This window comes from Euprymna scolopes, chromosome 15 (genome assembly GCF_053919585.1).
Source record: "Euprymna scolopes isolate OS-2025 chromosome 15, ASM5391958v1, whole genome shotgun sequence".
Lineage (NCBI taxonomy): Eukaryota > Metazoa > Mollusca > Cephalopoda > Sepiida > Sepiolidae > Euprymna > Euprymna scolopes.
Window position 1 is genome coordinate 70687684 of NC_136496.1, and position 15489 is coordinate 70703172.

A 15489-nucleotide genomic window follows, 5' to 3' on the forward strand; every position below is an offset into this window, starting at 1 on the left:
TAGTAGCCTCTTTTGTCCATGTTTGAAATTTTAAAAAAGAGGTGTAGAGAAGGGGCCACTCCATTCCCAGAATTACTCCACTTACCCTTGATCCTCCTCTTATAATGCTGAGTGTTCAACAAAAGGATTTCAAGTATCACTTTTTTACATTTTTGATATGACTTGAGAGAGGATTGAACCCTGAACTCCCAGCCCATTGGTGAACACTAATATCATTATGCCAAATAGGTCGGTTAAAAAATGTAAGAATATTTCAGATGCACAGATATTTGCAAAACATGCATTCTTCCCCCTTTGTCAGAAACATTGCTGATAGAATGTGAGGACTAAAAGACAAAATTGGGAGGAAGCGAAAGTTATATGGGAATGATTAAAATGAACAAAGGAAATATTTTACTTACCAGCGGATTTAGATACAAACTCCAGATGCAGAAAGTTTATCTTCAAACTTTCATATGGTAAAGTTTTCCAAATGTCTTCAAAGCGACAAGTTAAAAACCCCAAAACTGGTTAAATCTGTAACAAAAAGGATTAACCTTATTTGAATGTAAAATTAAAAAAAAAAAAAAAAAAAAAAAAAAATGCACATAAAAAATACAATGCTTAAACAACAACTAAAAACGTATTGTTTTTTTTATTAACACAAGTCGAAAAGATGTTAATCAAATCATAAGTTTGAAAGCTTGTATTTAACATGCATAAAATTACAGCTGAAAGAAAGTACTCAAATTCAATCATATATACAATTGGAAGGTTTCTATATTTCGACTTAGTCTTCTCCAGAGATTTATATTCCAATTAATTTCCACAGAGATAAGTGGAGTGATTGGTCCCACTATAGAGGACTTCCTTAACTACCTGGGTCTATTAATCACGTATTACACAAGGAATCATTATGAATTGATTTGGCTGTATAAGTGCCTTTTGGTCGTTATCATTGAGCCTGCTCTCAGCCTGCCAAGCCTGGAAGTTGTCAATGACATACAAAAGAACTTATTAAAAGCTGCTCTTCTATTCTCCATATGAATTTGGCATTTTAATATCAGTGTTGGTACAATCTACTTTTAATATAAAATGGGTGTCAGTGCAAACAATGGCCTAATGTTATAAATATACTTTTGTATATTTATAACATTAGGCCATTGTTTGCAATTTAAAATGGCTGATCTTTTGGGGGAGGGGGTGATGGTGTTTGCGAGTGGGGGAGGGCTTTGTTTATAACTTACAATTTAGAAATGGCTCGTAACTTAATTAATCAAGTCAGTCCGGCAGAAGCAAATACAACAGACAAAGAAAGGGTGTCCCAAAAGAAGCTGATCAAATATAAGATAGAACACTAGACGCATCAAACTAGCGAAAAAAAGATTTCAGAGCATCTAGATTAACTTTACTAAAGTCATGAGTCTTTACACCATCAAGGAGTTGATATTTATCATAGAGTGGTACTTTCAGTTGAATTTAAATTTCAAATTCGTCAGCTTCTTTTGGGACACCCTGTACAAGATATATTAATATTTCATTCCTAATGTACTCACTGCTAGATGTCACAGTACCTAGCCTCTCCACGCCTCTTCTGATGAAAAGCATTAGGATTCGAAATGCCTAGATACAAAAACCATTTATAACACATTCTCCCATCGATGCATCTTCCTTATTGAATTGATAAATAAATTTATATACACCAGTATTTGCGTTTGTTTCTTCATAAAAATAAATAAAAATTCAACTTGAACCAAAACGAGTGTATACTTGGCTTCTTTTTTTTTTCTTTTTTGTTTTCGAAAGCGACAATATAAATCACTAATAGTAATGGAGTATTGAGACTAAAGAGTTCGAGTAAGAGACGGATATCAGAGGTAACCAGAAAGAAGCGAAGAGATGTTTAACAGCGGTGAACATACACACAAAAATTAAACACGATCATCTTACCGTTACCATCTCCACCCTACGCTTGGCAACAGTGGACAGCAACTCCGTGTAGCCATCTAAATTGTTTTGGTCCCTTTTCAAAGATGTGTGGCGACATGTCATGGTCTCGACTCGAAGACTCCAAAAACATTACAATTTGGGGGAAACTGGTCTTCATGATGTGCAGGTCTCGTCATATTTTGTTCTGTGCATTTTGCGGTGGATCCTCAAAAAAACCAGAGCATCCTCGGCTCAACTGGCCGGCAAGATTGGTCTGAAAAGTCACAGGACTGAGTCTGATGTGTGAGCTTTATGCACAAGAGTTATACATGTATTATTATATTGTTGGAATAAATAACTTAGTTGAGCTTTCGGTTATCATTTCCTTTTTTATAACATGCTTTTGTTTATCACCCTCGCTTTAGGTTGTCCAACACGAGCACAGAGCTGCAAATAAAAATATTCTGAAACAACCTCCCTATTCATCTGTATGTACGTATGTATGTATAGATGTCTGCCTAAAACTTTCGATAGAGGCGACAGATTTTCACGAGATCGGTATCGTTTGGAAGCTTGATCCTTCCGACGACAAATATCGAAAAATTGGCTAAAAACATTAATTCCTTCACCCTCAAAGGAGGGGTCGCCTTTTTTCACCGATATTTCGAAAGTCAACAACAAAGTCGTCACGTTTTGTTTTTTTTGTTTTTTTCACTTTCTTTTCCTCCTTCATAGTACAGGTCCGAGGCTGCCTGCCTACTACCACTTTATTATTTTATTTGCTCAACACACACCTCCAAACACCCGGGCAACGCCTGGCACCCAGGCTAGTTCCTACATAAGGCAATCAAAACGTACCAGCTGAGGAGAAGGAGGAGAGAGTTCACCCTAAGGCGCCAAATATCCTTGTGTATCGGACATGATTCTTAGATACCTAACATAGAATGGATATAAAAACCAGCATTTGGTTTGCTTTTATGCTTTACAAGCGAATTATTATTATCTCTGCATCAAAGGGAAACTCGTAGATTAGCAGAAAACGAAAAACAAACAAACAAAAAAACAAAAAACAAGTCTTTTAGAAAAGAAAAAAAAGGAGAATAACCAGAGATTGAGAAAATAAGTCTTTCTGGTTAAAATGCGGAATCGGACAGAAAGTTGTTATTTGTCAGACAATTTTTCGAACATGGGTTTATAGAAGAGAATGGAAAGTGTGTGCGGGTGGGTGGGGCGCATTTGAGCCCCCCCCCCCTTTTTTTAGAGAGGATTCTCAACTGGATGAGTCAGCTGATTGAGAAAGAAGTGGGAGGCAGGAAACCAGAAAAAAAAAGAAAAAGAAAAATTACTCCCCTCTCCCAAAAAATAAACACAAATAGAAATAATGAAATAATAAAAAATATATATATATATATATCAACTTATCTTAATGGTATAGGTGGAGCACTGGAGCACTGCCGACCTTTTTAAACTACCTGATCTACAAAGGCGGAACAATTGGGTAAAAAGATGTGTTTGGCTTATGGACAACTTGTGTGTACGCGCACGCACACACACACACACACACACACACACACGTTTCAAAAGTAATGCCTCCTATTATTTTTATTCTGCCTGAATGGATTAGAGAGGATTGCAAATTGCATTGTTATGATAACTAAACTTATGCATTCGTGACCTGAAAGTTTCATTTCTCTGTTGCAGATATTGACTGTGTGAAGCTGCGAAAGCAATCTGTCATGAACGTGCGTCAGAAGCAGAGATGTGTCATTGAATTCTTGGCAACAACGTATTGAGAATGGTGGTTACTACACAGAAAAATAAATTCTGAGGCACAGAAGGTTGCTCGTCTTCGTAGCTCTTCAACTTTTTTGCAGTTGAAAAATAAGAGGGTTTGCAACAAGCCATATATATATACATATCTATATACATATATATATCTATACACACACACACACACACACACACACACACACACACACACACACACTAGTTTTGTTTCACTAGTCCTCAACTACTTCAAACTTCACTTAAAGTATCTGAAACAAAAATTTTAAATATAAACATTTCATTTTGTTGTAAATACTAACAATTTTCGTATTTATTCATTTAGATAAATATCAATATTTTTTAAATTTCGATGCGAATTTGTTTTTCTTTTAAATATACCGTAAAGCAAAGAAATCAATTTCCCTAATGATGATGCGCACGATTGTGCGTGTAACTTACGATTTAGAAACAGATCGTTGAAAATTGTTTCTCGAGAGAAAAGGTCGTGAAGAAACATTTGAACAAAAAGAAAAGAAAAGAAAAAAATCCTAAACAGAACTATTTGTTATACTAGCATTTCAGCCGGCGTTACCCGGGTGTTTGGATGTGTATGTTGAGCAAAAAAAAAAAAAAGAAAAAAAAGGTGGTAGTAGGAAGGCAGGCTCGAACCCGTACCGCAAAGGAGGAAAAGAACGGGGTAAAACTTAACGTTTATGCTGTTACGACTACCGCCAAACCGAAAGCGACATTTTTTAAAATTAAGGCTAGACAATCTAAAGGAGAGGATAACTTTAAAAAATATCGGCGAAAAAAAGTGACCCCCCCCCTGTAGAAAAGTGCCTAGTTGAAGGGGAAGATATTAATGTTTTTAGCCAATTTTTCGATATTTGTCGTATGAAAGGTCGAACTTCAAAACGATACTGATCTTGGTAAAATCCGTCGCCTCTATTGAAAGTTTAAGGCAGACATGCAAACAGACATACATACATACATTTATATATTAGTAACTAAAAATTTTCGACCCAAACTGATGAAAAAGCTTGCCCTATCTCTGAATACCCTTTATGTAAAATTTCAAATATTTAGACCAGAAATTGTCTGAGTAATTTGGAAGAAACCGCAAAGGTCATTTTTTTTTTTAACTTTGACCTCTATTATTACCCCTTAAAATTTATTGTTTTGGGCTCAAATCAAGTTATTAAGTTAGATTCGTGTCCAAAAAATCAGATCAAAGTTATTAAGTTAGATCCTTGTCCAAGGAACCAATATATAAAATGTCAAGTGTTTGGTCCCAAAATTTTTGGAGGAGTTTGGTAGAGTTCTCAAAGGTCAAATCGTTGAACTTTGACCCCTTAATCGCCAAATTTCTGACCAAAAACCGATCACATCGATTTTCCCAAATTTCAGTACCCTGTATATCAAATTTCGAGTCTGTAGACTAAAAATTGACAGAGTTTTTGTGTAGGGAAATGTACACAGACACACACACACGTTCACTTTTATAGATAGATAGAAAAAATATATACGTATAGATAAATATATATGGAAACAATTTTGTGTTTACTGCACACTTTTTACGCAAATATTATGCAAGTATAAATCATGTAGAATATCTGCACGAATATAATTACACGTAATAGTCAACTAAAGATAAGAAAACCGACAAAACTAATAGGGAATTAATTAAAATGAATGTTTAAAAGAATATGCAAATTAGCTAGATCTTTTGCTAGTGAATGCAATTCTACGACCCATATATAACATTGTATTTTCTTTTTAAATAAATAGAAAAGACGGTTTTTAATATATCAATACGCACAAAAGAGAAACGAATTTATCGAAGTATATATCAGAGAGGCGGTAGCACTCTCTATATAGGGATGGCCCGTACACGCCTATATACGCCTACAAAACAAAACTATCCAAATCTCAACTAAAATCAACTTATAAGTTTCAAAAAGCACATATTCTTACAGAGAAGCGTCTTACGAATCCAGCGAGTGTCAGAACGTCGGTTAAAATGTCAAAAGAGAGCAAAAAAAAAAAAAGGGTACAAAAATGGCCAATTGTTCTTTCTTCTTTCTTCTTCTGCTTTCTTCTTTCTTTTGAGACGATGTATCTCGGTGTACGAACAGTCTCTGACAACAGTTCAAGCATCAATCGACTGCTCTTTACACGGAGAAGTGCAGTGACCCATCGCTTTTTTAGCTAAGTCCATAATTAAATAAGATTACGTGTAATAACAAGTTTTAAACACTATATACCCAATGTAGACAGACCACTTCGAACACGGAACTTCTCTCAAAAAGGACAGCTCCAAATAATACACCGGATGCTCACAGACGTTCCAGTTTGCCAGTGGCCTATATTTCTTGGACGCTGAATATTTGAGGTGAACGTTAAGGTTTTTTCTTTAAACAGTAACCCACCAGCGTTAATGAAACCACGAAATCTTTATCTCAGTTGATCAAAATTGTTATAAGAGTAACCTATCAGCAAGTACGACGTCAAAAAACAATGTTATAAAAACAAATAATTCTTCAGATTTTGGACTGTAAAATATGTACAAAATGTCAATGCTGTGACCAGGATTCGAACCTAGCTTAGCACGGCCACAACGTGGGGTCCTAACTTCTAGACGATCACGGCTGACACTGACGTCTGTCGCTCTTGGCAGAAAGACACATGACTACTGTCAAACTATTGAAAAATAAGGAGGAAACTTGAAATTCTCACGCATGCGCAAAAATACACTATAGCAACCATTGTTAAATGCAGCTGAATCTCTTCGCTCGCTAAGAAAAGTAGATCAGACCAGTTCATCTAAGAACTCACCAAACGCCAAAGGAAATAAGTTAAATTAACCGCAAAAGAAACTGCAAGAAAGTCATCTTCTAAGAACTCACTGGAAGCTGACCAAAAAGAATCAAAATCCAAGCCCTAGCCACAAAAATAACTAGATATTGTGGCTACTATACACAATCTACTAATAAAAACAAGTAAGTTTTCTAAAATAAACTACAATAAATTAACCAAGTAACCTCACACTGTCACTGATTAGGATTTCATATAAAGATAACAACTACACTATTGGTGTATATACCGTTCCACACTTTAACTATTGGTGACGGGGCAGTATCTCAATTCTACGAGAGTTGTCTTGCTATAAGATAAGTGATATTATAGTAAGATACACATAAGTGTTATATGTTTACATTTAATAAAAAATGCCAAAGTCAGCACGTAGTAAAAAAGCTCAGAGAAATATAGACTATGAAAAAAACAAAGTCAAGGTATTATTTGAGCAAAAAGAATACTATCAGAAAAATGCTGAAATAATAAAAATTAAGTATCATGCAAATCCTGAGGCAAAGAAGGCTGCCTCACATGCTGACTCAAAAGCACGGTATAACAGGGATCCCGAGGGGAAAAAAACTGCCTCACGTGCTCTTTATAACAAAGAACCAGAAAAAAGGAAGGCTGCCTCACGTGCTGACTCAAAAGCACGGTATAACAGGGATCCCAAGGGGAAAAAAGCTGCCTCATGCACAAACTATTATAAATGTAAATATCAAAAACTGCCAAATCTTTGCCAAAACGCCAAAGAATGAACCAAGAAAAATTTAATAGTGAAGGTATGAACATTTTAGAACTTTATAATACTCTAACTGTTTTATCAGAGAGGCGGTAGCACTCTCTATGTAATATAGAACCGATGGAGGACCAAGAGGCAACTCCTAAGGCCCAAAACCCAAAGACCTAAAACCCAGCAGGAAGCGACCTGCTACTAATGGAGGCGGCAATGAGCCGCCTCCTAAAAAAGACAATACTATCATGAATGTAAGTTTAAAAATAAGACTGTAAGTAAAAATACTAATTAACAAGAATAAAAAAGCATTGGAAATGCAAAAGGATATAGGGATGGTATGCCAAAAAGTATACAAACAAGATAGCTATGAATGGCTAGGCACATGGAAATAGAATTGCATCCAAAGTATAGCCCTATAGCTTTTTACAACTGTAATGATGGCACGGAATGAAGATTGGAGAAAAGCTATAGGGCTATACTTTGGATGCAATTCTATTTCCATGTGCCTAGCCATTCATAGCTGTATACTTTTTGGCATACCATCCCTATATCCTTTTGCATTTCCAATGCTTTTTTATTCTCGTATATATATATATATATATATATATATATATATATATATTTCTCCCTATATATTTTTCTATTCTTTTGTCTACTTTATTTATCTCTATTCTTTACTATCTATTCAGCCTCTCTATATTTATACATATGGTTTATTTTTATTTATAGTTTATATGCTCTTCCTTATTGATTTGCTCACCAAATAAAATTTATTTAACTTTAATCTGTCAATCTGAGAAACTTGACATTTTCAATTTTGTGCAGGGTTCAATAGCTGGAGCTGCTAGAAGCTGCTTATCCTGCCTTGAAAGAGTTCAAAATAGACTTTGTAGCTTAGTGGGGGATGCCCTTTTCTCTTCCCTGCAACCTCTTTCCCACAGAAGAGATGTAGTGAGCCTGTCTCTGCTTTATCGTTATTTCCATGGCAGGTGCTCGTCTGAGCTTCAATCCATGGTCCTCCCCGGCCAAACTTTCATGAAAAACACTCGTCTAGCCAGAACCACTACCAATTATTTCCCCACACTCTTTATCTGTGCCTAAACCTAAATGTAGATTCCATGAGCGGAGCTTCTTTTTTAGAACTGCACGCCTGTGGAACTCTTCTGTTGGCCTGCTTTCCAGCTGACTACAATCTGTCTTCAAGACCAATGTAAACAAGTTCTTGATGAACCGTCCTCTTATGTAATCCAACTTACAAAAATTCCACTACTTGTGTTTACTACCCATTAATCCTTATCCTCGAGTGGCCTCCAGGCCTTAAGTGGTGATCCCTGTGTAAAAATAAAAGTCAGACCTGAAAAGTCATTTAGGTTTTTGGGGTTTTTTTTTTTTAAATAAATTTTTATGGAAATCTCTCCAAACAAGGCATGAAACCACTATAAAAATATTTAAGATCTAAAACTAGCCAACAAGAAATGTTAGATAAATAGATTCAGACCCAGAAAAAAACAGCAATTCTCTCTCCCCTCTTTTTTGGAAAGATGGAATGCAAGAACTAAAGGACACGATAAGAGAAGCGAAGCGAAGATTTCGAGATTGCTGGATATGATATTTCCTTATTTTAACCCTGTATGTGGTGGTAATCTCTCTTGCTATAGATTAATGATTTCACAAGTACGTGTGAAGATGTTAGTCCACCCATATTGAATCGTCCTCATGCTTACATTATCTCGCCTGGCTATATCTACACACCTTATCAGATAGACACAAATATCGAAAACACTTCTAGTAATGCATTTAAATTAAATATAAGGATAAATGTTGGATATCTAGACTGTGTCTACAGAGAAATAATTTTAATAAAAGTGTGCACCTGGCGACAAATGTAAGAAACAACAAAACAATTATCAAATGTACCAAAAGGTCATCTGAATAAAAAGTATGAACCTAACACAGGTATCTACTGTAAAAGGAGCAACAAACTTTATCAATTGTCGAAGAGAAGATAAATTAAAAGTATGTTTGAAAGGTCATTTTCGACAAAAAGGTTACACAGGTGTAACCAAAGTCAGGTCAATTCAGTGAAATGAGAAACGAATTAAACACCATTGGAGTGTGGCTATAATGACAAGATCGTCCGAAAGGGGCGTTTCAGGTGGTCAGAAATCGTTACATAATAGCAACCGAAAAAGTTATCGTTGATTGAACCCATCGAATTCTCGTGCGTGCATTTCAGTCCAACCAACCATCCAATCACCGTTACCGACAATAACGATACATTGTTATATTTTCATGTCAGCGTGTCATCATTCTTTTAAACATAGAAATCCAACATGAACAACCAGCCTTCAAGAAAGTTTTGAGTTAGCAGATATTGTTCTGTTATTTATGGATAACCTGTGTAAGAGCCAAGTACATCCTAGGATGGAGTACTGTTGTCACTTTTTTTTTTTTTTGCAAATTAGTTTATCAGGCAAATCATTCCTTGTAATATATAATATTCAATAGAAGATTGATTCTATAATAATACATACGCAATTTGCATAAATTAAAATATTATGTTTAAGCGTATGGTACAACCAAGTAATGGCCGGTGTCTAGCTAGTAATAAAATAAAAACTATAAAAGAATGATTAAAACCCCAAATATGTGTGGCTGATATTATATGCTAGTTGCCAACCTGTATGCAATGAAATGACAAATATTCCAACGCCATCCTACCGTTTATGTTAAAGAGAATGACAGCTGCAACTCTACATTCACCATTATGGGGAAGTAACATGACAGAAGCAAAGACAACAGATATCACATACACCGGACATTTATTTGAGGGTTCAACTACCGATCTATTATTGTTACTCTTTCAAGCAACTTTACAATCATGTTCAAGATCAAAGTGTAGTATCTGTTCTTCAGATGCTGCACTTCTATTTCTTGTTCTCTTTCGGTGGAGGAGAAGTAAATAAAGGGTTCCGCTCGAAATTCCGTCCAAATTCCCGAGTTTGACAGAAACATTCCTGAGTCTGACAAGATACACCTGAAGAAGGTTGGAGGTTATATCAATCGAAACATTGTGAAAATCACACTCAAGATGAGAACAGTAGTCCGATGAATAATAATACAAATAACCAATCCTCATCTCAAAAATTCAGAAACGTCATAATCAATATTTGTATGTTAATATAGGATATTTCCTATCGTAGATTCCTCAAAAAAGTTCTCAAAAAGAAAAATGCATAACAATGTAATATGTAAAACTCAGGAAGAACCAAAATAACTCACATCGATCAGTATCCAGTCGGCGGCTACCTTCTTGCATTTTACATATTGTATTGTTATGTATTTTTCTCTTTGAGACATTTGTTTTTTCCATGGAGTCCATGGTAGAAAATATAAAAAATTGTCAATATATATATATATATATATATATATATATATATATATATATATATTGCACACAAAATGATTTTTCAGAAGATTAATGTATAATGATTTCATGTTTAGATGAGCTAGCAAGTTTCTTTTTCCCAACTTATTTTGTTGATTAGATGAACTAAATTTGTTTTTTTGTTTGTTTGTTTTGTTTCATAAGCAAATTGCTAATAGTACTTAATAGGTCTTTAAAAAGTTGACATCTTTCAGAAAGAATTAGCAATTCACACACACACACAAAATGAAGCTCTACAGAACACAGAAGCATGCTTGCTATATTTTGCTAGGGATTAGGAGGTATCCTTTCTCCCCACCCCACCAAGTGTAGAAGCACTTAAAAAAAAAATCTTGTCTTTATTTTTCTTTGGCCACTTAATAAATTAAAAGGTTTCTAAAAAATAAAAAAATAAATAAATAAAAAAACTAATATAAGTTATAGCTTTGATAAAGATCAATGTACAGTTTTTCACTTCCATTTTCTAACCAGATTTGATTTTTAACAGTGTTGACAGATTTGACATATCCGCCATTAACATTCAATTGAAAGTTTTTCATGCTTAGATGCTGATGCGTCCATTGGTTGATACCTACTTCATACCTATAACCATGAGAATATGGTTTTAAATATACTGTGAACAGACATTTCGCTGCTCAACTTCCCCACAGTTTACTGTTAGGCACGATCCTAAATAGTAGGTTTTTACGATTCAAGTGGCAATATATCTTGTTTGGGGCAAATAAGAGTAAAAAAAAAAAGAAAAAAAAAAAATAGTTCCTTTTAAAGCCAACAAAGTTCATCGAAAATATGATAAAAAAAGGAATTCGAGATTTTTTTTCCTTGTTCACTAGTGTAAAACTGAACAGGTCCATTGGAAGTTCTCTAAGGATGGAGGCTTCTACGGCTTAGTATAGTCAGGGAAGCAGGGAGAGAATTCCAAAGTCTAGTAGTTTGAGGGAAGTAATTAGAAGAGAGGAAGGCTTTCTAGTATCTAGGAACCTCTCAACATTTTAGAACTGTAATAAAATTTTGATATCAGAGTTTGTTTTTTTAAGTGGTTAGTTGTAACCTTAAGTTAATATGATTCAATGGTAGACATGTTTGAATTTATTCAATATCCAACGATAAGCCTACATTTTGGAAACTCTGAAGGTCGAAAACTGTTGCAAATTTCTACTTGTTAGTTATAGGTTATTCCCTTTGATTGTAGAACTCTTCAGTGACGTTACACAGAAGGCTATGATAGCATTCAAGCTTGTAAACATGCATCCAATTAACTCCTGACTTTAAGTTCCGTCACAAATTACGGGAAAAGATTCTTTGCAAACAACAACATCTAACAAGCCTACTACTCTATTATTTTGATAGTCAAAGGAGAAATTCATTGAGGTTTAACTTTCCCCGGGAAATGAACTTACAGTTTCTTTACTTGCTCCATTTTTTTTATTTTACTTTTAGTCTGTGATAGAGTTTCCACATAAACTTTCAATGAATTCTATCCGAAATGAATATAAACATTGAAAGTTAATTAGAAAAGACGGGGAAGGAGAAAGAAAAAAATAGAGAAAGTCTTTCCAAATTTTCTAAAAGATACTATCAAAATAAACTGTTTTCCTATTTTCTAATAAAGAATCTATTTTTTCAGGACGTCTTTGAGATTGTTATTAGGGCCAGACGATGAAGGATTTGAGTATTTAAGCTCTTAAAACCAATGACGCAATTGGATTTCTTTTTTTCTTTTTTTTCTTACTTTGTATGAGATGGCTTCATGTTTACTAGCAACAAACAGGCCCATTCTTTTCACTATATTAATGGAAATCACTCCAGACAAGGCATGAAGCCACTTGATGTAAGAAGCTAAAAAAATATTACTTCAAGATAAAAACACAGCCAACGATAAATGTTAGGATAGATGATTTTAATCGAAAAAACAACAATTCTCCTTCCCCCTTTGTCAGAAACATCACTCATAGAATCTGAGGATTAAAAGACAAAATAATGCAAGCAAGACTTACGTGACTGTTGAAAGTAAACCCAAGGCCCACTTTCTACTCTCCTTAATAACACTAGTCATTATATTTAGCTACACAGATACATCCAGAACGAACGTGGATTTGGTATCTGTCTGAAGCCAAAACTATACTATAATCTTTTATTGCTCAATTGGAAGGGGTATATTTTCTGTTGCAATGAGACCATCGTACTAGACATTACCTCCTTCTTGAGGGAGGGAGTATAATATATGTTCGCCTGTCATATATACCAGAAATATGCAACTAATATGTTTTTGCCAATACATACAATGATCAGGTCGATTTCACGATGTCACGGGAAATGGATGTTTTTAAAGAAAACAAAACTCTGCGAATATTTGAACAAAAATTTTATATTGTACATCAATGTACATAATGTTTTTAGAACGCTCCTTGCTCTCCTTGAGCATTCTAAAAAACATCCGTTTCCCGTGACTCACCCTGTACATGTTTCCACGACTTCTCAAGTAGAGTGACCTGTTTACCCAAGCAAAAATAACTGATTTAAACAGTGATTAGATAAAATATTTTGTTCATATTTTTTTTTTTTTTAATCCGCACAATTGTTTGTTGTTTGCCGATAGATTAAATTGCATTAAATCAAATTGCGCCCCACCACTAGCATCATCTGTGACTGGAAGATGAGATATCTAAAGTTGAAGATCTACCAGACCAGCCACTTTGTACACTTTGTATCTAAGTCCTTGAACAAGAGATGCAGAGTAAAGATTTACCATCATGAAAAATAAAATAATCCACTGACTCTCGGGAGGTACACGGTTCGATCACATCTGCAATGATGACATTCAAAAATGCTATGGCACTGCGCTGATCAAAAGCAAAATGGCGGCTCATATGGTTGCAGATTACACTGTAGCTTGTGACTAATGCAAAGAAAAAGAGTTTAAATTTCATTAAGATCACAGGAATCAATGTCAAGGCAAGAATGACTGATGCATTTATTTCTCTCCCACAGGGAGAAATATGACACAAAAATTAAAGAGTGGGATTGAAAAGTGGCATTGAAATTGCTCAAGACTGTCCCAAATGACTACAATACAGACATTAACCCTTATCCTCGAATGGCTTCCAGGTCTTGATATGTGGTAACGCCTTTGTTAAAAAAAAGGGGGGGGAGTACTGTGACCTACAAAAAATGTCTGAGCATCTCCATTTCCTGGTAGAGGCACCGCAGATGTTTAGCAATAAACTAACGTCTTCTCAGACAGAGAAGATAAAGCCTAGGAGGATGGACCTCCTAGAAATGCACAGGACTAGCATTACACTGCAATCGACACGAAAAAGGTCATTACAAGAATGGGCTGACTGACTCGTGTTATTTCAGACTTTTTTTTTCCCAAGAATACTTTCCTTATTGATGCACTACGACTTAGTCTAACTAAATTATGCCTTTTTTAATTTATACTTTGATCTTATTGGGGGGGGGTCTGATACCACCTGTATTAAGAGTGGTACATTTTTGCATACAGATTTCTCCTCCATTACACTCTTCTGAACTATCAAGAAAAGTACTCAGTTGGCAACGAGAGGAGAGATTTTATAAATTAAAACAAAAATCAATTTAAAAAGTAATTTTTCGAATTATTTATGCATGCTTTTTAAAGTCTCCAATGAACATTCCTGAAGATGAGGTATAACTTGAAAATTTGAGAACTTAACACCACGATACCATCCTGGTTTAACACATTATGGTTGGTAAATAAATATTTTATAATTGAAAATTATTGAAATCTTATTGTCATTGTATTTTTTTTTTTTTTTTTTTTTTTCACTTTGTCTCGTATGCAACGGTGTTTTTCTACAAGACTGCGTTGTTATAGCTTTTAAACTCAACTCCTTACCCGGTACACACAATGTTTCCAGCAAAAAATAAATAAATAAATAAATAAATAAATAAAATCTACCATCTCAATTCACATTAATAAAAAAAATAAAATAAATAATTTATTTTAAAATTTTAACAAAGAAATTTAAAAAATACAAATAAAAAAATTGTTGCCAAAGATTTTTTTTTGTTTTGTTTTGACAAACTGTAAAAAGTTATACACCTAAATTTATGTTGGTTTTTAGTCTTTGTAACTTTTGGGTCAAAAGGATACGATTTCCTCAAAGTGACTAAGTTTTAAAAGAATTGGCAACATGAATAACTTTGCTTTTTTTTTTTTTTTTAAAGTAAAGTAAAAAAAAAAGAAAAAAAAAAAAGAGAAATATTCTAAATTATAGAAAACAAAATAGTAGCACTGATATAATTTCTGGTTAGCACATGGTGCAAAAGAAAGATAATAACGTTTACAAAGACTTTTATATGTAAAAAGAAATATTTAAAACTAGCAGGACTTGTAGAAATTCTATCTTTCTATCTGTTGTATATTGCTATCGTGCTTAAAAAAAAAAAAAAAAAAAAAATTTCATTGTATGAATGTCTGGGAGGAGCGCGAATCCCACAGTATTTTTGTACCTCTTTTGTTGAAAACAAAACAAAACTTTTCAAAGTACTCCGGCTAATGTAGTTATATAATAATACAGTAACCCCTCTCTACTTCGCGGTTCGATTATCACGGATTCACTACTTTACAGATTTTTCAATATATTAATATTACGGATTTCCACCATAATTCTCTAGTGTTACAGGTGTATTTATGTACAGTACTGAACTGTAACAGCGTACTGTACAACCTAACAAGTGTTACAATCTTTCTATTATTATTAATATTATTAATATAGTAAAAAGGTAAGGTTAA

General features: G+C 34.3%; 1 protein-coding gene across 1 annotated transcript in view; it reads right to left on the reverse strand.

Moving 5' to 3' along the window:
- LOC145293879 (uncharacterized) overlaps positions 1-15489 on the reverse strand; it is a 414014-nt gene that overhangs the window by 101303 nt on the left and 297222 nt on the right. The window contains exon 3 of the mRNA XM_080140635.1: positions 402-516. The gene's annotated coding sequence lies outside the window, so the exon portion shown is untranslated. The remainder of the gene's footprint in view (positions 1-401; positions 517-15489) is intronic.